Below are 25,403 nucleotides of genomic sequence, written 5' to 3' on the forward strand. Positions count from 1 at the left end.
GAATATTGCTTCCCAGTCTCATGAAAGAATTGCTTGTGGTTGGGATTATCTGTGTCTCAACTCCATCATCAGCTATTTTACATGTTTTTGATTTGAAATAGACAACCCTTTGGGATTTCTAATGTCTTCTTTATTTTACTCTACACGGAGATCTATGACTTACATGAATAATTTCATCAACATCTGCAAATCCTAAGTTAAGACTTTAAGATGCCCAAATTGGCACGAAAATGTTTAAAGATGGTATTTTAAAGGTAATGTTTAGTTCTGGGAAAGATGTAGTTAGAGGCACTCATACTGTTAATGGTAGTATAAAAAAAACCTCCTGGAAGTGAGTCAGAGATATGTATCAACAGCTCTAAAAATGTATATAACTGCCTTACAGGGATTCCAGTTCTAGTGATAAATCCTACAGAAATAATAAAAGGTACATGTACTTATGCACAAGTATGTTTATCAAAGCATTATTTATAATAGCGACTACTGGAAACATTGTGAATATTCAGTGTTTGGGAATGATTAAATAAACTATAGCATTCCCAAATGAAAGATTACTATAGAAGCAATTAGGTGTGAAGTTTTGGAAGAATTTTTAGTGACATGGAAAATACAACACAATGTAGAAAGAGTTTGTAATTAATGGGCTAATGTGACAAATATTTATTAAGTACCTAGTATGTGCCAGGCACTGTGGTCAGTGTGCAAAATACAATTTATATGCCCTCAAAGAATTTATATTCCAGTGGGAAGGGGGTGAAAAGATAATAAATAATGAGCTTAATAAATAATGAATTCTATAGTGAGCTAGCAAATGATAGGTGATGTGGCCAAAAGAAAAAAAAAAAAAACCTGAACAGGACAAGGGGCATCATCATGAGTTCTGGGGTGAGAGTGAATTGTGATTTTAAATGAGATAATCCAGGGTAGGCCTCATTGTGAAGGCAGTACTGGAGGAAAGACTTGAAGGGGTGAGACTGTTAGCCACATGGAGATGTGGAGAAGAGTCTCAGGCAAAGGGGACAGCCAGTGGCAGGGCCAAATAATTAAAGTGGTATAAACAGTGTGATTTCAGTATGGTACAATATATGTGCATGTATTTTATTTATCTCATATATTTATAAGAAAAACAATTTTTAAATTCTTAATGGTTCCAACTTTCACATTTTCTCTAAATCAACTTGAAGGGCAATTATTAAGGTTTTGCAGTGGTCAGTTTTATAAAACCTGTGTTGCAGTGTATTCATTCAGTTTGGGTTTGATGGAAGGTTTAAGATAAGAAGGAAAAACTAGCACAACTCTTTTTTCCCCCATGTCTTTATTGCTAATATCTCCTGACAAGATAGAGACCTTAGTTTGTACAAAACACATGAAAATTACAAGAGTTGCCAAGGTGAGGCAGGCAATGTTCATCCAGAGACCCCTCATTTAAGGAGGCTCAAAGCAGATGCTAAGAGCAGAAAAATAAAATGTTTCAAGGAGGAACTGTAAATAAGGAATTTGGATAAATAATTAGTTTCTAATATTTCACAAACCAGATTGTAATTCAAGTTTGAGATATGATTAACTGAAATCTTAGGTTACTATATTTGTATGAATTCTCCCTTAAAAAATTTATGTAGGAAGGAGTAAATGCTTTAGTTTTTTAAAGCAGTATCTACTGAAGGAGAACTTATAACACTTCTGTCATTAAGATAGATGTTATTCATCTAGTTTCTCAGTGAATTTAGTTTCCAACAATGACCAATTCCCTTCTTATTTGTTAATATAATGACTTAATATACTCTTCTAACATTTTTTTTTAAATTGACATCAGTATTTCTCAGCATATTTTTTCATTCCTCCCATCAAAACAGAAAAGTCTCAACACATTGTTGGCTGTGTTTATTCCTTTTCTTAAAAAAATTAAGTAGAAATGGTTGGTGCTATGAGCTGAACACTTACAGCTTACTAAACTACTCGAGAGGAAGCAGAACCTATACGGGAACAGGTTTCTGTTTTGAAGTTCCCTCAGAATATTATAAACAGAAGAGAAAAAAAAAAGTGAGTTCAGAAATGATTAACAAACCACCCTTAGTCAATGCCAAACATGCAAAATCTTTTAAGCCAGGTTCTTTTTAAAAGTTTGTAGTTGGCTAACTCATAGGGAACATAAATAAGGGCAAAGCAGTAGTAGTTGATACTTTTAGGTCTATAGATAAATACTTTATACATATATATTCAAAAACCCTAAACATTTATGAGATAACTTAAACACTCCTGGCTGATATGTTGTATGAATGGCCTGCATATATGCATTATTGTTTAAAAATTCTAGGACAGTTCTCTGAGGTGTGGTTTCGTGGGAATCGTGGATGGAGGAATTGGTATGTCCTGGAATTGAAATGGGTTACTGAGCGCTGCCCCTGCTTCCCTTTCTCTCCGTAAATAAGAAGTGCAGCATCGAGCACTTTTCTTGATGTTGAGCAACCAAATTTATTCCACACCAAAAAATTTTGTCTAGCCTTTGAGAAACAATTTCTAAGTGGAGAGTGAGTCTTGATTTAAGGAACCTGTTTTCACAATTTTCTGTGTTTGCTTGCAAATCTAGTTGGGATGAGGGAAAATGAACGTCTCAATGTGTAATTAAGTATGTGACCTAAAACTGAAATGTGAAGGACTTAGGTGTTGTTGCCACATGAGCTGGTGACGGGTGCTCTTCTGCTATGGGAGACCTGGGAGCAGGCAAGTCACCAGAGGTTCCCTCACCTGGGCTGACTTCATGCCATGATGATGCTAATGTGTACCTACCTCTGTAATTTCTTTCTGAATTGTTGTTACTCTGAGAGATTCAAAGTTGAGAAATTGAGGCTCACAATTCCTCGCAGAGTGGGAAAGCATCATAGCCATTTCCCCAAAAGACAGCTGAGCAGAAGCAGCATCCTTAGGAGGCGGAACTTGAATTCAGACTCCTGGGGTGCCACTCCCCACCCTGTGCCACACAGTTCTCACTTAGCTTTATTTTCTGTGGATCCAACCACATGCATAAGAGTCCTGCGTTCTTCCTGCCATGGGAGCATCAGACTTAGCAATTATGTTTGCGTTTTACAGCTTTAGTCATCAAATGTCCCATTCCGGCCGCGGTTTCCCTTTAGTGCATGTTCTTAAAAACGTAAAGGACCAATAGGTAACGATGACTAATTGCTTTTGGTGTAATAGCTGTTTATGTTTTTGAACCTGCGTTCCAAGTCTGTCTGTTCCTGTGTTTGTTACTCTGAAACAAAGACCACATTTAGGCTAGGATTTATCTTCTTTTAACCTTCTTTGTGTTTTCATACCCAGCAACCTGTATGGTTCCTGGCACTCAGCAGGGTTTCAGTAAAAACATTTAATGAGGGAGTCGCACCTCCGTCCACAAGAGTCTCTGTATTTATTCAAACTGCAATGCAACTATTGAAGTTCTCTCTTCAAATACAAAAATGCAAAATATCCAGAAACACCATCTCAACTCCTTCCTCACTCATGTTTTGATATTACCCACCGAAGAGTAGCTTAATATAATAAGTAGAACTTCTAAACACATCCCTAAACAACTTCTGACCCCTTAAAATGAAAATCTTTCTGTAGAGGAAAATCTGTAGAATTGTTTCACCTTTAATTGATTGAAGATAATGGTGCTCGGAACTATTTTTGAAAATAATCTTGATCTAAAGGGGAAAAAAAATACATGTGTTTCTTTTGAGTGCTGCTTCTTCATTTTTCTAATGGGCTCTTCACTATTGTTTTGTCTGAATGCAGTTTTTTATTTGTGTTATTCCAGACGTGGTCCTACCGCAAGCATCTTTAAACCAGACATTAATAGCATAGTTCACAGTCATTACTGCCAGTGCTCAAACACAAATATTGCATTTGTGTTTGCAAAGCTACACATCAGATGTTAATTAAGTGCATTTGGGTTTTTTTCTGCTTAAACAATCTGGCATAAAGAGTTTACATCTATATCAGTTCACCATAAGGTCTCTACAATATCTGAATCACCAGCCATACAGTATATGATAAATACTGTGTTTCCACACAAGAAAATAACAGAATTGTCAGGAAAACATCAGGCCTGTTATATATCCCTGTGAAATAATAGCAACTGAATCTCAGTTTCTTTTTCTTTTTGATAAAAAAAAGTATTTAACTAGGAGTAAACACCAATATTTAGAATGATAAATTTTTCATTAAAGAACACATGGAAAGCGAAACCATACCAAAGATTTTTTTCCTTGTTTTTAGCTTGCTTCAGGGCGTTTTGACAGTTGCGTTGGAATAAAATTGGAATTTCAGCTTTGCAGTGAGGAGATTCATGCTGCCGCCAGAGCAGCCGAGTGCCAATCTGCGGGAGGCGGGAGCCTAGCGAAACCGCAAACTGAGAAACAAACTTTCACATCAGGTTTCTAATTTTAGAGCAAAAAATGGAATTACTTTAATTGTGACATTTAACTAGAAATACGATTTGCTGGGATTAATTATCTCCCTTATTTAAAAATTCTCACTAAGTTTAAATTAGCATAAAAAATCAAATTCAGCATTCGAATAAGGTCAATGGGACTGCTGGATTTAAATGCAGAATTAGATTCTTTAGAATTGAATCACCATATTGGTGTTGGACTTGGGGAGGATTAAATTGAGGAAATTGGAAAAGCATGCATTTGGGCAGAAAGCAGGGTTTTTTTTTTCCTTCTCTCTCTCTCTCTCTCTCTCTCTCTCTCTCTCTCTTTTTTTTTTTTTTTTTTCCAAGGTAGAAATGGGTCATGGCCTCATAACCCCATAGGGAGGAAACTACTACCTGATTAGGTCAGAAAGTTCTCAGATTCATTGAATGTCTCTGTGTGTTCACTGCTTGAATAAGGTAAAGCACTAAAACAAAATAACTTATTGTGTAAGTAAAGTTTAACAGAATTTAAAATACATATAACAAGGGCATATGCAGAAAATGATCATTCTGTGTTCATTGGTTACCTCTTATTTTAGGTAAAAGAATATAAAAGTTACTTCTGATGTTTAATTTTATTTTTTCTCAGAAACAATTAACTTTAAAGTAGGCTTTTGAGGGAATTTTTATTTTAATTAAGTAAATCATGGTTGGTACAAGTGTATTCTTTATGGAACTCTTGCACTATAAGCTTAATATCTAAACTTTTAAAAATCTTTAACAATTTATCTTAGGAAATGAATTCATTTACTAGTAAGAATGATCAGTTTTTCAAAGTCTACTAAAAAGGGGAGAGTTATGAGGCTCATGGTGGTAAAAGGCCCTTTAGAATTTGCTGGGTAGGAGAGTTAGGAAAAGTCCTATGACTATAGGGATGGAATGGCCCATGCCACTGTAGTGTGGGGAAGAAGAGCCTGGGGTCTATATGAAGAAATTTCTGTTGAAGGTGACTTGTTCCCCATTCGGATAAACTACATGTGAATATCTGAATGTTTGTTGGCATATCGAAGTTCTGGAATAGCAAAGCACAATGGGTCCAATATGTATTTCGAATAGTTGAACTTACTGTATAACCTAGTACATGGATATTCCTCAGAAAATCTGAGTGTGATCCAACTATTTGTTGCAAAGATGGTAGAGATGAGGCCCCTTCTCTAGTCAGAGTAAGGTATGTATATTGGCTTTGAGGAAATAGGACTATTTGTAACATTACCTATTGGGGGGTAGAGGAGAGAGAAACCATGCTTGGATATTTTGTTAATGAATGACATTAGCATTGACAAAAAAATTTCCAATCGTACTCTGTGAAATGTTAAAACCGATATAATTCTCAAAGATATTTAGAGTAAGTGATTGGTATATGAAATTATGAGAGAGAGATGTATTGACTGTTAGGAAATTTAATTTTTATGAAATCAGCATTATGGAGAAATGTAATCTGATTCATTCCTGCAGAATTCCCAGTAGGAGGAGGCCCAGCTTCGGGAGTTGAAATGTTTCATTATGTACATGTGTGGGAAAAAGATGAAATGTGGTTTCCGTGTGCTGATTTTCCGTAAAACGTCTATTAGTATGAAAGTACACAGACTAGGCAGCAAAACCCCCAAACCACGGCTGTCTGGGAGAAAGTGAACTCAGCAGGATATCTCTGATGGATACTGACATCATGAGTAATAAGTTTGAAAGTAGCAAGAAAAAGCAATGACAGTAAAATAATGTTGAAGTAGTAGCTAAGGAATTGTCATATGCTGAAGATGAGGTCAGCCTTTTACCCCCCATCAATCTCTAGTCAACTTTGCTTTTAGAAATGTAAGGTTCCCCCCAAATGAAGAAATTGCAAACCTAAGCTTTTTATACCAATGCTAATTTAACCAAGTTGTCTGTCTTATAACATAAACTATAATTAGAGCAGGGCTATTTATGTAACATGAGCTACACTATCCCTGAAGCAGGGAAAAGCGGGACATTTGCCCCTGGGCTCTAGAGTAACAGGGCACTAGAGTGGCAACGTCAGTCCCAGTCACTTGGGAAGCTGGAAATGGAAGAAAGAGGTGCCATCAACAGGTTATACCAAAAAAGGTATACATAATGCTCCAAAGCCTGTCAAATCCACATTGTCATGAGACACACAAGTATCTTTGCCCTTCCCAATTCCAAGGCTGTTTGTCACTTTTTAGTGACCTTATTCCCTTATCAAGACTGTTGAGATTAATTTGAATCAGATGTTAGCCTAACTCAGTGATGCCAGGTGTGTATTTGAGGAGGAAGGGATGGGCACACAGTATGATTTACTCCTGTCTTCCTGACCCTGAGGCTTGGAATTGAATTGCAACCCCTGTTGAAATGGCCTTGGAAGTGACCTCCAAGACCTTTTACTGCTGTTGATATTTAGTTATCAAGTGTGCTTTCCTTTTTCTGTTGAAATGTTGGAAGGTCTGGGTTCTTCTTAACTATTCTAGAAAAAGTGTCCTTCAAATACTTTTAGAGTAGATAAAAGTATTTGCTTGTAGCTCAGATAGCTCTGTTATATACAAATAAGCATATAAATAAATAAATAAATAAATAAATAAATAAATAAATAACTTTTAGAAAATTCTGGAGTTGATAATGAGGAATATTTGTACTATTTTTAAATAAAATAAAGGAAATTCCTTGGACTGAAATTGGCTAAAGGATAGAACCTTCAAAAATGAGGCTTTTGCTTTGCTTGATTAGCATGCTCCTCTAATAACTTAGGCATCGGAGCCAGTCTATATGTGATGAGCTGCAGTGTACTATAGACTCTCAAGACTTGGCCTTGGGAAAAGAGACCACTAGTGCCACTGGGGGCTCAAATGCCAGGGATTGAATGGCGTCCAAACAATGACTTTTCCTCATGAAGGGAAAATTGAGATAGCTTGCAATGTAGAGCGTTTTGAAGACCAAGAAGCTACAGAAACCTCAGAAACCTTTCAATACACGGCTTACAGTGTCCTTGGGATCAATCTTATGTATCTCCTAATTACATAGAAGCTCAAGTTAAAAAGTTGGCGAGTGATCCGGGAATTGGTACTATGGGGAGTGTGTTAATTGGATTTACACCCCAAGTGTGTAAGAACTGTGCTGAATATGCCATAAAAGAAAGTATTGAGGAAGTTTAGAAGGTACTGGGAGATATTTTCATGTGATCCAATCTAAGGCTTCCCTAAAAAGTTAAGGAAAATAACAATCACTACAAAGTTTTCTTTTGGCTGATGAGGATAAAAGGAAGATACAAAGAGCTTGGTTGTAGCTGTGTATTGGAAAGTTGGAAGCATTTTCTGTTCAACAAAAACAGGTGTTTATAGATTGTCAATAATCACCCGATGGTATTTCTAGTTGTCGTCTTGTTTCATGAGAACCTAACTCTGTATCAAGTTTATGCCCTTGTGTACTTTAGAAGCCATCCTGAATCAGCTGGATAAAAGGGCTGTGGATGCTGAACTACCTTTAATTATTGTGAACAAACTAAAAATGGATTCAATTGAATTGAATTAATTCAGTTAATTTCCTGAACTCTTTATTCCTGAGTGTTGTATTCAACTCTCAGTTTTCAAGCAATCATTTTTTTCTTAAATGTACACTTTGAAAGATCAACTGCTGGGACACCTGGGTGACTCAGTCAGTTATGCATTGACTCTTGATTTTGGCTCGGTCATGATCTGACAGTCCTGAGATCAAGCCCTGTCAGATCAGGCAATGCACTGGGCATTGAGTCTACTTGATTCTCTCTCTCCCTCTGCCCCTCCCATTTGCACATGCATATCCCTCTGTCAAAACAAACAAAACAAAATAAAACAAAACAAAAATCAAAAGATTACACTAAATGACTAAAGCATTAGGGGGAGAATTAGAAAATACAATTCCTTTTTCAAAGCATGATTGTCCTTTTTTGCCTTCCCACTTTTATAATGACCTGTTGTTCAATCTAGAGGTAACTCCAACAGCCAGATTTGTCTAGTTTTTTAATGTTTATATAGGGAGATGGAATGGTGGTATTGGGCATGACTTCAAGGAATTGTGTTTATCTTTTTTGGAATTTAAATGGAAAGTCTAAAAGTTTAGGGAATGTATTGCTTTTGAGTGAAGAGAAGGGTATTAGTGGAAGAATTTCATTTGAAAAAAATAAAAATACGTAGCCTCTTTGTGAACTAAAAGAAGCCACTTGTTGATTCTGGCAATTTTATGTAAATCTTTAGTATTTATATTGCTTTAGTACAAGGTGATTTCTCTCCGTAAGGCACAAGGAAACAAATTTTTCCATAGATTTTTTTTATCAAGAAAGGTTGTTGTATTGTTGTCTAGGAAGAACATGTAATATGAATTTATTTAATGAATAAAAAAATAAAAAAGAGGTTGAACTTAATCTCTTTATAAGATTTAGTCACCTATCCTTATGTTTTTTACTTGCATTTGACTCTTGAATATGATCACATTAATTTTACTCCAGAATTGTGATTCTGTGAGTGTTTTCTCTTCACTGTCAATATAAATACCACAAAGATAGAGAAATGCTGGAGTAGGTATGGTTTTAAGTCATAAAGAAGTTTAATTGCTATAGTGAAGAGAGTAAATGCTGTCCATTTAGACCCAGTGGGCCAACTCCTCCATCTGTGAGATGAGAGCTGAGAAGCAGAAACAGTTCATTCTTCTCTTACTTTGGCAAAGGCCATGTGGCCTAGTAGGGGGAGAGCACTGGTCAATGGATTAGAGGACTTGGGTTCTGCTCTTTGTTCTCACCTCCCATGTAGCCACAGTTCCATTACCTACTGAGTAGGGAAAATAGTTCTCGCCTTGATGGAGGGCTGTATTCTGAGGGAATAAAACAGAAGTACTTGGTAGGCCTGTAATGTACAAATGAAATGTATTATTCATACTCTTTCCAGATCTCTTGTAGAAGTTTGGTTTAGTTGTCGCATCAGTATTAAACAGATGAGAGAGGGTAAAAACACATGATGCCACTGAGTCATTTGGAGTTGTAGGAGTTGAGAGATTTGCCAGTTATGTGGATTAGCTTCTTCAGGTTCCTATCACTGCATTCCAGACCACTGGCTTCGAGCAAGGCCTATTGAAAACCAAACGTCTATTTAATGGGTACAGAGTTCCAGTTTTGGAAGTTGAAAAAATTCTGGAGATGGATGGTGGGGATGGTTGCACAGCAATGTGAATCTTAAGTGCCACTGAACTATATACTTAGAAATCGTTAAAATGGTAAATTTTATGCTGTGTATATTTTACCGCAATTAATTACTAAAAAGTGTATATTAATTTCAGAAAAGTTAAAAAAACAAGCATGTGAATAAGATAATTTCACTAAGCCTACACTTTCTAAATAAAATGTTGGCAATTTTCTAATATCTGTTACAGTATACAAACGTGAGACCTGTTTTTCCCTTTTAATCTATTATCATGGACCCTGCAACTACATATGAAGTTTAGTTAATGGTGTAAAATAGAGCTAATTAAATTTGGCCTTTGATTCAGCTATTTAAAAAAGGGTAATTTACTATTTTCCTTAAATAATTTTCAAAACCAACACCATCATACTTCTTACCTCCTGTTCATATTCTAATTCCCCTTTTCCTTCTATTTTCTCTCTTCTCCCCCCTTCTACCTTGCTCCATCATGGTTCTTTAGAAAATTTGAAACAGCTGTACGTTCCCGAAGGTTGATCCTATGGTTGGATACAGTATGTATCACCAGCTTTTCCTATGCAGGAACTGGTGGAAGTAGCTGGGATGGATCTATAACAACTAAGGATTATCAAATTGGATTGAGAAAATCTGACAAAATGAGCTAGGAAGTACCCTGACTCATACTAACCTTTTCTCTTATTGGCCTCCTAAAAACAAACTGACGGTTCATGCAAATGTTTCCGCAGTATTTTTCTTTTCATCGGACCACAAAGTGGACATTGTATGGAGTGTGGCTTCATAGCTCCTCTGACCTCTGGCTCCTGCCAGATGGCTTTGCCCATGACTTGTGCCTGTTGCAAATGGAATAAAATCCATGTGGACGAATAGATTTTACAGTCTATCATCTCTTTAGTGTTTTTGCTCTTTCCCACTTTAAACTTCAACGTTCAGTTTCTTAAGAGAGACAAGGAAAGCAAAAAGCTAAGTTCCGAGGGTGATAAGGACTTTTGCTGTTGTTATTGCGCAGTGGGTTGTCATTTGTTTCCAACCTGAATTTGGGCTCCATTCAACAGTAAATAAAAACTACTTTCAGCATAAAGGGCAGAGGGTGGGCAAAATAAAATATAACTGCAAAATAAAACAAAATGGGGGAGGGTGATATTTTCATTCCTCAACATAATGAAAAGCCTTGCTCTATAATTGGTTTGTACTGTCTTGGAAGTGGCGTCCACGGCCCACAAAGGACCACTCTATGAGAGATCTGCAAGGAATTTATCATTCCCTCTGGCTGAGCCAAAGCAGGCTTGATATACAATTTTGTTTAGTATAAATATTCTCATGTTACTGTTTACTCTGTGGGGATATGAGGATCTCACTGACAGGGTACGTGCTCCACTGCCTTGCTTTTAAAAGGCATTTATTTGACTCTGTTTGTACTTGCCCAGAAACTTCAGAGAACAGCCCAGGAACTTGTTTGATAAGCATCCAGACCATGCTCCCGGAATATGTCGTGCTCGAGGGGTTAGAAAAGCTTATTGTTTTAAGCAGGCCTGCGTATGGCTTGGTAGAAGCCCATTTTTCATAAGTAGGAACAATTAGGGCAGAATTAGAATACTTCTCTAGGGTATAAGGAGCAGCCCTGGTGAGCGTGGTTCTGTTGGACTCACTCTGACATTGGGTAACTCGGCCACTTCTTTTGTCCCTGTTTGCAGCATTTTGAGGCAAATTAGTTTGTTGTAAATTAAGGTGTGAGTCAGAGACCTCAGCACGGAATAAATTTCTCTCTAAAGGTGTAGTGTGCGCATCGTCCAGCTATTGTCTCTCAGCCACACGCCCCTCCTTCCGTGCACTGCTTTATACCACTGGGATTCTGCAAACCGAATTTCTTCTTGGCCAGCTGGTTTCCTGTTAGGCTCTGCCAGTATGGGGTGCTGGATGGGGAGGCTGTGGAGCTGGAGGAGGAGAGGGACTTTCTCTTCCCTATTTGCTTCCCACCGCGGCAGTGGCTCTCAAACTGACAGGGGCTCCCCGTTCCAGGACACTTTTTTTCTGACACTTTCAGAACTGGCCTCTTCCTGTTCCATAGAAGCCCCTGCAAGGGCTCTCCTCTAGCTTCTAGGCTCTGAGAACCCCAGGCTCCCCTGTTCCTTCAGCCTTACGGCCTGCTGCTTCCTGTCGTTGTATCGCGGGGTTACCATTTTCTGTCTTTTCCTTTTTGTTTTCCAACAATTTTGGTTGACCAATTTTTTATGTTATCTCTTTTGAAATACTTAATGCAGTTACTGTTTTCCTGACTGGATCCTATCAGAAATAAATCTATCAGCAGACTGAATTGAAGGAAGGGAGAATAAGGCAGGAAATATTCAGTGTAAATATAGTTTTATTGAAAACAACCCATTGATGGTTACTTGCCCTTTTTTTGACATTAGCATTTTATTCTCATAATTTCAATGTTTTCTTTATTGTTGAATCCTATGTTCCCTTTGACAGTCTTGTTATTCCTTCAGCTAACAGGGAGACTGAATATTGACCTGCATTAAGGGTGCGAAATATCATGGTAGACTATTATTGGGTGGAGTTTTCCAATGAATGTCTTTCATGTGGTAGCTTATTCCTCAATTAAAAATGTAGACTAATATAATTTTTAAAATTAAATTCTTTTCAATTATGATATTTATGTGTCTTTCCTTTTGTAACCATCTTCCCTTGCTAGGTAAAGGATGTTTTTTAGCTGATGGTAGGCTCTCAGCCAAATAACTTTCCCAAACCTTCTGGGTAGCATCCTACTAGCTTTTCTTAGTAGAAAGGAAGTCACTGCAGCCAGTCACTGTTTCCTAACTTCTTAGGTACTTACATCTTCATGAAGACCAACTTCTTTGGAAAAAGTAATCATTGTTATTGATGTAGTCTAGTAAGGACCTACTACTGTAAAACTATATTGTGTCCAGTAAGCATAATGAATTTGTGGTAATTGTCCCAAAATTATGTTTAATAGTTCATCTTCCTTTATGATGTCCACACCAATATTTCACAAGGATTAAAGGAAGATAAAATAGCAACATGCAGGAAAAGAAGTCTTTAGTGAGCCCTGAGCTCTGTCAGCGTCATTAATTGTGGCTACCTTCTACTGAATTCCTAGGAGGTGTCAGGTACTATTATATGATTTCACAACAACTCTCTGGAGTAAATGACTGTAAAGTAATAAAATTCTCCAAGTTCCTTTTAGCTCCCTGGGTCAACCAGGATCCTTTTCCTACCATATCCCATATCCTGTAGATTTATACCACTGCTCTAACCCTAAACAGTTCCCATGGACTCCAGGCTTCTCCTCCTGGTCCTGGTCAGCTTTTGTCTTTAGTTTTTTTGTCATCCAGTTAGATTCGTACATCCAGGAGGTTGATCCTCCCCTTTTGTGGTACTTCTATGGGATAGTCCACCACAGAATCCTGAAATTTCCTCCAGACCTTAGACCTCTTTCCAATATTTCTCTACTCTTTTCTCATTTAAAATTTCATCCAGCTCTGTCTTTTACACAATTAGAATATACTGAATTCTTTCTCATTTGTTCCTTCCTGCATCTGGAAGATCCATCAGCGTCCAGTCTCATAGCTTCCTCCCCTGGACTGTCACTGTATCCTGTGCAGGAGTGTGCTACTAGGCACAACCCTGCCTCCTCAAGCGAGGAAGCAGAGGAGGAAGCCCCACACCCTCAGACTTGTCCCAGCTGAATTTCCAAAATTGAGGCACAAAACTTACTCCAATTAATTAGGAGATTCCTGAAATTGCTCCCACTGTCCTCAAAGAGTCAAGTCAGTCACAGGACCTAAAATGGTCCCCTTCAGTGTTTAACTCAGGGAGGAAAATTGCCACCAGATGGTGCCAAAACTGCAGCTAGGACCAGGTGGATTTGAGTGTGCAGCCAGTACCCTAGCACTCCTGGCTGCCTGACTGTAGAGAGTCACTTGGGTTATTTTGGTTTGAATTCACTTCCCCACATTTTATGCAATGATGTTTTTTGGACTGGACACATTGAGTTGTGGCAGGGGTTTATTCATCTCTTATTTGTTTTGTTGACTACACTGTACAGTCTCTTGGGCTTCATTCACAGCATTTACTGAGCACCTACTATGTTTTAGTGGTGCAGATTTACCATGATACGAATGAAATGTAAGCTACAGATGCCCTCACTTGAATGAAGCCCTTGTAAGGCCTTGGACAGGTCCTGGTAATAAGCTCATAAGGTCATATGATTTTGTAACACTGGCAAACATATGATGTGTTTGCCACAGTTGTTCAAACTGGTGTCTCTTCCCAATTATACTTCTCCATTAAACTTCCTCTCATGACAGGTGGTATTAGAGTGACCAGGGTCAGCTTCGTGGGCTTGCAGCCTGTGCAACCGCACAGGGTCCTGTGCATGGTTTATATGCTCTGCTGTCACTGAAATTCTGAATAATTTTTAAGAAGAGGACCCCCATTTTCATTTGTACTGGGTCCCACAAATTATGTAGCTGATTCTGGGAGTCGCCATGGGCATTTTCAGACCCAGTTAAAGGGGAGGTTGAGCTGGGGATAATTTGGATTTAGCAGGATATACATATAGGTCCATAGTTACTTCCATACATAGTTAAGTCAGTGCCAACTTCTCCAGTGCAGGAATGGCTTCCAGGAATCCTCTCACCCACTGTGATGGCTCATCACAAAGCTGGGCAAGAGGATTGTCACAAATGAATGTGTCCTCTGGTGCTAGCACCAGAAATATGTAAGTTGTGGAGGGAAAACAAGGTTCAGGAGGTATGGAGCTAGAAGCTAGTCTCTGGAAAATCTTTCCCATTTTTAGTAGCATAAAACTGTAAGCAAAGGATGTGGTTCTTATTTATGCCCATCTAAAACAGAAACTGTCCTGCAGAAGTATGCATGTTGATGTAGTATACACAGTTGTAAATACACTAGGTTATTTGCTTTTTTCATGATAATCATATAAAATGGAACTCAAAATTCCTAGTTTTTTTTTGGGGGGGTGGCGGGGAACAGATCTCTGGTAAAACTAAAAAGAGTAAGTGTGTCCGTGTGGGACGTTGCATTCCAAATGTTAATAATTATAAACAGATTTCTATCAACCATTCTAGAAAAAAGAATGAATTTGCTTTATATTCTCTCTATATAAATGGCAATTCATTGTTATTTGAATAGGTGATCAGAGTATGCAGCCATAAAAGTGGAAACATGTAGAAAAGTATTATAGAGATAATTAGTAAACATGCCATGTTATTTTTTCAGGAATTTACAATAATGATAATAATTCTCTGATTTTAAAAATGTATAATTTATTTTCTCATTCTAAATTCACTTATGAGCTTAGTTTTTAATTTTCATTTGTTTATTTTTGAGGTATGATTGACATGACATTATGTTAGTTTCACTTATATAATATATTGATTTGATGTTTGTATGTATTGTAAAATGATCAATGCAACAAGCCCAGTAACATCTGTCACCACACAATTATTTTTCTTCAAGATGGCACCCAAATTTGTATAGGTTTCAGGCCTCACAGAACCTAGGTCTGCACCTGTGTGCTGAATGCATTTGACTCATACATTATCTTATTTAATCCTCACAATATCCATCTGATATTGGTATTATTTCTGTACCACAGGTTCAGAAACCAAGGTTCAGAGAGATTAAGTAACTTCCTTGAAGTCATATAGCTAGTAAGTTGCAGGACCAGGTTTAGGTCTGGCCTTTCTAAAGTTCATGCTTTTTACACTTTGCTCTCTAGTTTCTGGAACAATGAGACATTTCCTTAGAAAAGTCTTCAGAGACCACCAGGTTAGATTATATTTCCATCTTTTCTTTCATAGCCCATATCACAATTATTTAATTATTATTTTTTAATGTTTATTTTTGAGAGACAGAGAGAGAGAGTGAGTGAGTGAGTGAGTGGGCAAGGGGCAGAGAGAGAGGGAGATGCAGAATCCGAAGCAGGCTCCAGGCTCTGAGCTGTCAGCACAGAGCCTGATGGAGGGTTTGAACTCGGGAACCATGAGATCATGACCTGAGCCGAAGTCAGACCCTTAACCAACTGAGCTACCCAGGCGCCCCTACAGTTATTTAATTATTAAAGAGAATGTCATCAGTATGCTTCAGCCTCCGTGGAAGAAGCTGTTTTGTTTATTACATGGGGGCTCAGCACGTATAGTCAGTGAATTAGTTCCTTTACGTTGCCCGATTTTCAGAGGCACCTTAGAAGAGCTTTTTGCTCCAAACCTCTTTTCACCTTTCTTCCTCCCAGGCAGAGGTGGTGTCTGGAAACACAAAACATTAGGTTCAGGATGAATCCCTGAGGGTGTTAGGGTTGTGCAGTTGGTCATGGAGAGATGTTACTGTTGATTCATTTGCACCTTCATATGGATGTCTGGTGCCTTGAATGGGTACCCATTTCCAAGGTGGTGGGGGTAGTGGCCATTCGTGCCATAAGTGCGTCCATTTCATGGTTTTGTATTTTTGTAAACTGAGTCATCTTAAAATGGGGGAACACCTGTATCCAATTTTCCCTGGAATGTGCAACTTAGTTCTCTTATACTCCCCATTTCAGATGAGGTTTTCTAGATGACACCATCTGGGAAATGTCACTTTGATTAAAGTAAATATGCAACACAGTTAACACTGGGAGCCTATTTGAATTTCCCTAAGTAGCCACATCTTACAGAAGCAGAAGGCAGGCAGATCTGTGGACTGGGAGAGCTTGAGAGTGTTGCATTCCACGCTTTGGTGTCAGTCGAATGGCAGTGTGTGGCCGACTGAGCTCTGAAGGGTTTTGTGTATTTTTCTTTTCTTACCATTGGGCAAACTTTTTTTTTTCTCTTTCAGTTTATTTTGACACTAAGAAGAAAATATATAAAAATAAAAAACTTAGCTTTATGATTGCCAAGTTTTTCTTCCCAACTAAGAAAACCAGTTGTTGAAAAATAAGATGAATGGTATCCTTTGTTTTATTTTTGGTGTAGCACATTAGGGCACTGCCACTGGAATGAGGCCAGATTCCCCAGGCAGGAGGGAGCATTGGCTGAAAGGAGACGTAGAGATCTGGGGGGAAAAGGGTCAGGTGGGTGTGTCAGGATTTCCTCTCGTTCTCCAAAACATCTCTTTCCTTTCTCAAATGCCCACCCCTCCTATCTTTCAGTCATTCTTTGTGTTTCTAGCACTTGCTACTGATGGGGATGTCATCTATTTGTAAGAAAACACCATTGGATACAATGTGGTGCTTTCAGCTTTTACGTTGTGGTTTTCCCAACTTCCACAGCTACTGACTTATTTGACTGTGGGATCATGTATGGTCAAGGGCAAGAGTGAGTTGTTAATGTGTAAGCAAGCCCTACAACTGTTAGCATTATTCTTCCTTTATTGTTGTCTTGTCACCAAGTGGTTTGGGAGAGCCAAGGGGCAGAGTCTTAACTTCCTTGTTCTTCAAGTCAGCCTCAGAGCAGTCCCTTCTGATCTCTCTCTGCCACCCACATGCTGGAATTAAGAGGAAGAGGTGGGTGGGAAGGGTCACATTTTCAAGGAAGTAAGGGAAACATCTCAGAATGCTTTAAAGCATCCACACGCTTCCTAAGAAGTTAAATCTAAAATTGCTCTGTGGACATGAGTAAACTGTAACTCAGCAGAACCTGTAGCACTTCCCCAATTCGGAAGGAAGTCTCTGAAAATTTTACGTACCTTGGCTTGTGTACCTAACTCATTTATTATAAATTTTGTTTGCAAGGGTATTTTCCTTGCTAGACTGTGAGCTCTTTAAGCACAGAGACTGCTTTGTTCACCTTGGTAGTTCCGATGTCTGGCATCAGAAAATTTTTGTTGAATAAATTAATGTGCAAATAACTGAATCCAGAGCCCTGGTGTTGGGTCAGAACCAGACGACTCTCTAGGCGTAGATAGTTTAATCACTTATCAACTGACCTGACGTTTTGTTGCATGAAGTTGACTTACACTGAGGGGATGCATTTAAAAAAGGAACTGTTTGGAACTTCTAGGGAGCACAGAGTTTGGCTCCGCTTATGTGCGCTGTTGGGGAAACGAGGTGGAGACACCAAAATTCTTCATAAAGACAGGCAATAAAATGACTCCAGAATGCAAACACCTGACTCTCACTTCCCATGGAAACATTAGCAGAGGATGAAGTGTTAGCTTGAGTGCTCACACCTCTTCCTGTCGTCTTTACTATTAAATTCTGGCTGTCTTTTAAATGCCCCACGATCCACTTGTAAACTCTTTAAGCAAAAATGATGCCAGGTTCTGTTCTGTGGCTACCAGATTGGAGCTTTCTCTCCCTGCTTTATTCAGTTAATTGAGCTGTGCTGGAAGGTTCAGTAATTTATTCTATGGAGTCTTTCTGTACAAACAATCCCAGGCTGAGGGAAAGAGACTTAGCTGAATCTTTCAAACACTTGAGATGCAGAATTCATGTTTTGGAAAACACCAGTGAGTCACTGTCCTCAAATGTCATCAATAAAAGACAGTCTCCATCATCAGCTTTTCATTAACTGAGCTCAGAGTTGCCTCCTTTTATTGCTTTTTACATGTTTATAGTATCTCATTCTTTCCTTGATTCTGGATTTTCACACCATATGGCCACATCTTTAAGTCATTTTTCAGCTGCTCTATTAAATAGTAAAATGAGATTCAGAACAGATTTCTTTGATTTTAAAATAGCATTTTGGGTGTGTGACTTTTTAGTAAATAAAAAAAGAATTAAAGCATTCAAAAGCATGAAATTTCAGGTATTCCTACCCAGACAGTGGAAGATGTAGCTTTCTACTTACTTCGAGTAAATACATGTTTACCTCGTGGAATTTCACCTGTGGTATAAATTGATTCGTTCATCTGCATATTGAAATTCGTTTCTACTTAAATAAGATTTAGCCTGACTATTGCTAATGAACATAGATTGAAAATGAAATTGAAATCAGTATATCTTTCATAACTATTCAATATTATATTCTCATTAAAAATAATCGCTGCATCTTATGAGCATCAATAATGCTCTATTGCTGTAATTGTGGTTGTGATCCTAATATTTAATAAAAGGAAATGTAGCATTTGTTTATGTTTTACTTCTTGTTTCTGGAATATTTAGTGTCAGTTCTTGAGAAGTGGCAAAGGAGGGAGTGTTACTGCTAACATTTAGAGGTCACCGTGTGGAGTTGGTCAATGAGGGCTTAAAGCACATAGTCCTGCAATTTAATACAGTCTACTTTATAAAGGATTAGGAATTTAAAGACTGTTAAATATTTACTGCCTGTTTTCTGAGCCAGAAAAGGTGTTTTGGTGTAAGCAGATTTTTGTTTTAATTTTTTTTATTAAAAAAATTTTTTTTAACCTTTATTTATTTTTGAGAGAAAGAGACAGAGCATGAGGGGGAGAGGGACCGAGTGAGAGGGAGACACAGAATTGGAAGCAGGCTCCAGGCTCTGAGTTGTCAGCACAGAGCCCGATGTGGGGCTCAAACTCATGAACCGTGAGATCATGACCTGAGCCGAAGTTGGCTGCCCAACCGACTGAGCCACCCAGGCACCCCAGAATTTTTTTTTTTTAAAGATAATACTTAACAAAAGGAAACCACTGCATGAACAAATTTTGTAATATGAGTAAATTTGCCATTGATCCAGACTTTAGCAGCAAGGACTGTGTCAATCACAATGAATCAGCTTATGAGTATGTGATCTGAAATCTTCAATTACCCATTAAAATCAACATCGACTTGAAGAAATGACTGACCTAGAGTGGATTGTTTAAAGTTAAAAGCAAGTGGACTCAACATCCAAAAGGTCAATAGTCTCTTAATTGTAATTCAATAAAGTCAATTTTAAGTAGTATATAATTTGTGAGTGTTATAAATACAGTTCACATATTTTAACTCCAATGACGGTACTATTTGCTAGAGAAATATGCTTCAGTTGAGGGTAAGTCCATGAATGAGTGTATTTGGATTATTATTGAATTTTTTAGTTCATTATTTAATATGATACATAGGAAAGTAGCAATTTGAAGCAACATTCTAAATAATTCAGATAAAATTTTGCTTTTCCTGATTTATTTGATATGGTCATTGTTTTTATTGTCACCATGACAAACTTACACAAGATTTTAAAATAGCAGTAACAAAAGAGTAAAAAGCCATTTTAAATCCTATTTAAAATTTTAAAATCACATAATTTAAAATCACTTCTGCATGTTCTGTTGTATTCTTTTCATAACATAAATCTCTGGAAGAGATTGAAGATACCTCCCAAAATGTTGTGTACCATTTCTTGAAATGGAGATTGACAATGGAGATTGTCTTTAAGGCCAAAATTAAGAGGGCTGCATGTTTTCCACAAAGCAAAAATCGTCACCTCTCAGCATTCACTAAGCACCTAAAAGTAAGTGGTGGTAGAGAATTCTATAAACATGGTACTTTTCCCCTCAAAACTTGAAATTAAGGGAACTGGCACTTATCCAAACAAGTAAAAGAAGGCCGAATGACAGTGTGATACAGACAAGTGCACTGACAGATCAGAGGAACATGCATTCCTCAAACTGCATTGTCATTTTCAGCCTGCAGGTACACAGAGGGTCTCCCTCTTTGAAGGAGATCCAACAGGGGATTTGGAAGACATGCCAGTCTCCTGGTGTTTCCAGATCATTACCTGGCAGGAGGCAGCTTATTCTTCTCACAAAAGTATTTATTCAGTAACCGTTTATTGAGGATCTATTGTGTGTCAGGTGGTGTTCTAAGAAATAGGGCTACAGATGAAATAAGACCCCTGCCCTCAGGGAGCTTGCTGCCTAATGATAGTCTACAAATCAACAAGTAAATAGAAAAATTCTCAGAAGATGCTAAGCACCACATAGAGATATAAAGCAGAGTAAGGAGATGGGATTATTTTTTAATCCTGTTTAAAGATCAGGTCTGAGGGACTCCTGCTCCTACTGGTTCAGTCAGTAGAGCATGGAGCTCCTGATACCAGGGTCATGAGTTCAAGCCCCATGTTGGGCATAGAGCTTACTTTAAAAAAAGAGAAAAAGAAAAAGAAAAAGAAAAAAAATCAAGCCTGGAATGCATTTACTTTTTTTGTAAGGTGGTCAGAGAAGGCCTTATTGATAAGATGCCTTTTGAGCAGAGACAGGGCAGAAAGAACAGAATTCGCTTATTTGGGAGGAAAGGCAAGCAGTAAGACAACCAGAATAAAGCAGGTAAAACCTTCACCTCTAGCCACCTTGTATTCAGCGATCATGTTTGACATAGCATACCAAGTAGGTAAGAGACAATTTACGAGAGTATTCTCTGGTGCATACCATCTTGGAAAAGCAGTGTTTTCATCTACCATTTATTAAGTACCTTGTATGGCAGGCGTTGGGTTGGGCATTTTGCAACAGTCCAAAGTTTTTATGATGTCCTTTCTCTAATAAGGAAATTGATGCTTTAACTGAAGTTAAGTGACTTGCTCAGGCCCACAGAGCTTTGAATGGTGAAGCCAGCCTATGATCTGGGGTCAGTCCTACACCGAAGTCCCTCCCTGCATGCTATTCTCTCCAAGAAGGTAAAATGAATGGGAAAATGGCAACATGAATGGATTATTTAAATAGCTTCAAAATGTGGCAGATATTAATATTCTTTACTGGTGAGAAAAGCTGAATTTTCTACTGGAAAAAGAAAAGTAAACGGCTACCAACCTCTTGTTGGTATCATTAAAGGCGGCAAGATTTTCTACCACAGAGAACTGGAAACGTGACCATTATCCTGTAAGTTTGGACTCTCGGGGCCACTGATCCCCATAATACATGACTTCTTTCTCCTCTCAAATGAGAAATGTTTGCTTTGGCCACAATGCTTTTTTATTTTTAAACTTTTATATACTTTATTAGGATTACTTTCTTCTAGGCAGATAGAGCCAGCCCACTATTATGAGTAAAATCCACCCAGTTCCTTTAAAGTAGCTTTGGAAATGTATTAAAAATTTGCCAGCTCTCAACTTGTCTACCAATCTGTATTCAAATAGATCAAAAGGTTAATATCTATTACTACTTATCCTGAAGTATACATTTTTTAGGGCATCTGTATTTTCAGTAATGAAGTGTAAAGATTTCTATCTAAGATACATCAGCTGGAGTATTGATTCATTTGGACAGCGATGTATGGAAAAGTGATCTTCTACCAGCTTAATTAGAGATACAGATCTTACTCGCTATGCCGCTTCTTTCTGTAAGATTTTGGTCCTACACTTTGAACTAACCTTGCAGAGAAAAAAATGATAATGAAGTGAAATGAACATATAATGAGTATCTGTTAAAATAATAGCTCTGGAAAGAAACTGAAGTTTAATGCAACACAGGAATTTTCTCTACTTGTTTAGCAGATTCACTTTACAGCTGGTTTTAGGTCTTGGCCCAAGTAGTTGTAAGTTCTTGATGTCAATGCCATATGTTTAGGGAGAATAAATATCATTCCAACAGCTATTCAGACCCTCCCTTCATTCATGTGTGCTACACATACATTTCAGTACTGGACCCTACTTTTTTAAAATGAGAATGTCTATATCAAAAACTGGCTTAGAATTTTGTCTTTGTAGTGAAATCATGATTGGCTTTGAAGAATGGATAAGATCTTGTGGTAAAGATTCACAAGGGCAAAATGTCTATATAAATGCACTATGCCAAGCTTAAAAATACTTTTATCCCCTCTTTGTTCTCTAGTTTGTTTTTGGTAATTATTTTAAAAAAAATTTTTTTTTCAACGTTTATTTATTTTTGGGACAGAGAGAGACAGAGCATGAACAGGGGAGGGGCAGAGAGAGAGGGAGACACAGAATCGGAAACAGGCTCCAGGCTCTGAGCTATCAGCCCAGAGCCTGACGCGGGGCTCGAACTCACGGACCGCAAGATCGTGACCTGGCTGAAGTCGGATGCTTAACCGACTGCGCCACCCAGGCGCCCCTGTTTTTGGTAATTATTTTTAAAGTTGAGGATAAACATTCATATATATTTTATGTTTCTGCCAGTTGCTTCTCAAATAAATATCCCTCTTCCTTATCTATTCCCAGGCAACTTGCACCAACTCTCAGAGGGTTTCTGTGGAAGACTAGACAAGAATTATGTCTTGGGTTGTTTGTTCTTTATTCGTATTTCACCTAATTTATTATTATTTTTTCAACCTCATGTATCATTTCCATTTCCTATAGTTTCATCATGTTTCTAAGAGAACTTTGGGCATAGAGATACATGCAGCCAGTTGGATGTGTGAATTCCCTATATACAAGTGTGGCAGTTAGGAGCAAGGGCTGTCTCTAGTAGGAAGAAAGAACTTGGGTTCTCTCTAAGGTAGTAAAGAAAGGCCCATTTCATCACTTTCTCAAGGTCTGCTGTCCCCATTGTATGATTCCAGAAGCATTTTGAAGTCATTGTCTGTGTATGTGCTCCCTAATCCATCCATTAAATACAAATCAGAAAATTATAAATTTAATAACATATTTGATGGTACAATGAGAATCTAAAGAGAGGGGGAAAAAGGGTATGTTCTTTAATTTAACCAGAATTGATGATTAAATTACTTATGTTTAGTACTAGGATATTTGAAAAATTTTTAAATAGTCCCCATGATTTCTGTTTAGGATCTTGCTCTGGATGTGAAGTATGCACATATGGAGTAATTAGAGAGCAATTTGAAGCAGTGCATGGACACAAGAAGGAGATAAATCTCTATGCTGGGCATAAATGGACTGTAGAGACAAGAAAGCATCAGAGGGAAAGACAATCAGTTGTGCAGGAACTGCAGATTACTGAGGAGATTGAGCATATTAAAGAATGAAATATGAGCAAGAGCACAGAAATGGGAAATAAGTGATACATAAATGGGCCATTGGTAGGCATGTGTGCTGTTAACACAGAAGGTCCAGAGAGGACCTGGCCTTGTTTTTTTTTTTTTTTTTTTTCTTTTTACCTCAAGATGCTCACAGCCAAGCAGGGAGAAGAATATGCAAACCACTCGTTATAGCACCAGTGGTTAGTGAGGATAGATGGAAAATAAAAAAATTCTCTGGTGGAAGGACTCTAGGAAGATTTCTCAAGGGGGAGGTAAAATTTGAAGAAGGAGACAGGGACTTTCAGGCTAAGAGAATACCAGATATAGTTGGATGGAAGTGAGATCTATGGTGGGAAACAATCTTCCATGTATTTTAAAATCTAGTATCAACTATTTCTAAATTTATCAGAAGACCTACTACTTTATGAGACTTTGTTGTACAATAGCTTTGGGACTTCATATTTCAAGTATTTGTGAAAATTGATAACAATTCATCAAGTATAATAGAAAAATTATAATTTCCGCCAAAATCCATCTTCCACCATTTTTAGGTTATTTTTTTTCCTTTTCAACAAAATTCACAGTGAATTTTTTTCTTACATATAAAATTGTAAGAAGAAAAAAGGCAAAATTCATAATGGAAATCATTTCACATCATTTATCTGCATAAATAGGGGTAGCGTAGTTAATTATTTTAGCACCATAATGGAAATTAACACACCTAAGGGATGTGATTGTTAAAAGCTGATAGTATATACATAGTATATACTATACCATATAGTATATGTAATAGGTATATATACATACAAGTATGTGTATATGCATGTATTTGAAAGGCACACCTTACATTTTCCTGTAGTCTCTTTCATTACTTTGTACTGTAGCATCAGAATTTTTTCTTTATACTATTAGCCCTTTGGAAACCACAGTTATCAAAGTAAACAAAGTAGATGGTCTTGACTGTATAATATTATATGGATTTAACATAAATTTCACATTATGTACAATGACACTATTAAATGTGTTAATACAACACATAAAATGACCAATTCTCTTTAAATTTTAGTGTTTAGCATATTTGTTTTGATTGTACGTGTGGGAGCTGTGAGAACAGCTCTGCAAAAATACTTTGCAAGTTACCATAGTGACTAAATTGTAGTGCTTTATGATGTTGTCTTTCCCCTGGGTCTTAATTCAGATGCATGTGTTTTCAATCACAACCAAACAGGTGACATTTAAATTTTCCTATTAAAAAATGTTTATACACACATACAGTTTTATAACTTTACATAAATGTATAATTTGATCATATTACACATTCTTAAAGTCTTCTTTTTCTCTTTTTCTTTTTGCTGGATTCCTACATCCCTTCCCTATCCCAGTAATCTATGTTAACAAATGGTATGTAGTCTTTTATTTTTTTCCTCCATTTTCATACTGTTACATACAGACCTATGTATGCATGTACAAAAACAATGCAGGATTCTGTGGAAGTCCTTCCAAATTAATTGATATACAGTAGTTCCTATTTATTCCTTTTAACGGGTACTTAATATTCCATGTTGTGAATAGGCCATAATTTATTTAACCACTTTGTTTCTATTTTTTTCTACTACGAATAATGCTTCAATTAAAATAATTATACATATGTCTTCACTTACTGGTGGTGTTTTTGTTTCTGTGGAAGAGATTCCAAGAGGTTGGGATTGCAGGGTCAAAGAACATATTAATTATTTTAAACTTTCAAAGAGGTTACCATATTACTTTCCCAAGGCAGTATAACAAGGGGTGCCTTGGTGGCTCAGTAGGTTGAGCATCGGCTCTTGATTTGGCTTGGTTTGTGAGTTCCAGCTTTGTGTCAGGTTCTGCACAGCAGAGCCTGCTTGGGATTCTCTCTCTCTCTCTCTCTCTCTCTCTCTCTCTCTCTCTCTCTCTCTCTTTCCCTCCCTCC

The sequence above is a fragment of the Prionailurus viverrinus genome, chromosome C1 (genome assembly GCF_022837055.1).
Source record: "Prionailurus viverrinus isolate Anna chromosome C1, UM_Priviv_1.0, whole genome shotgun sequence".
NCBI lineage: Eukaryota > Metazoa > Chordata > Mammalia > Carnivora > Felidae > Prionailurus > Prionailurus viverrinus.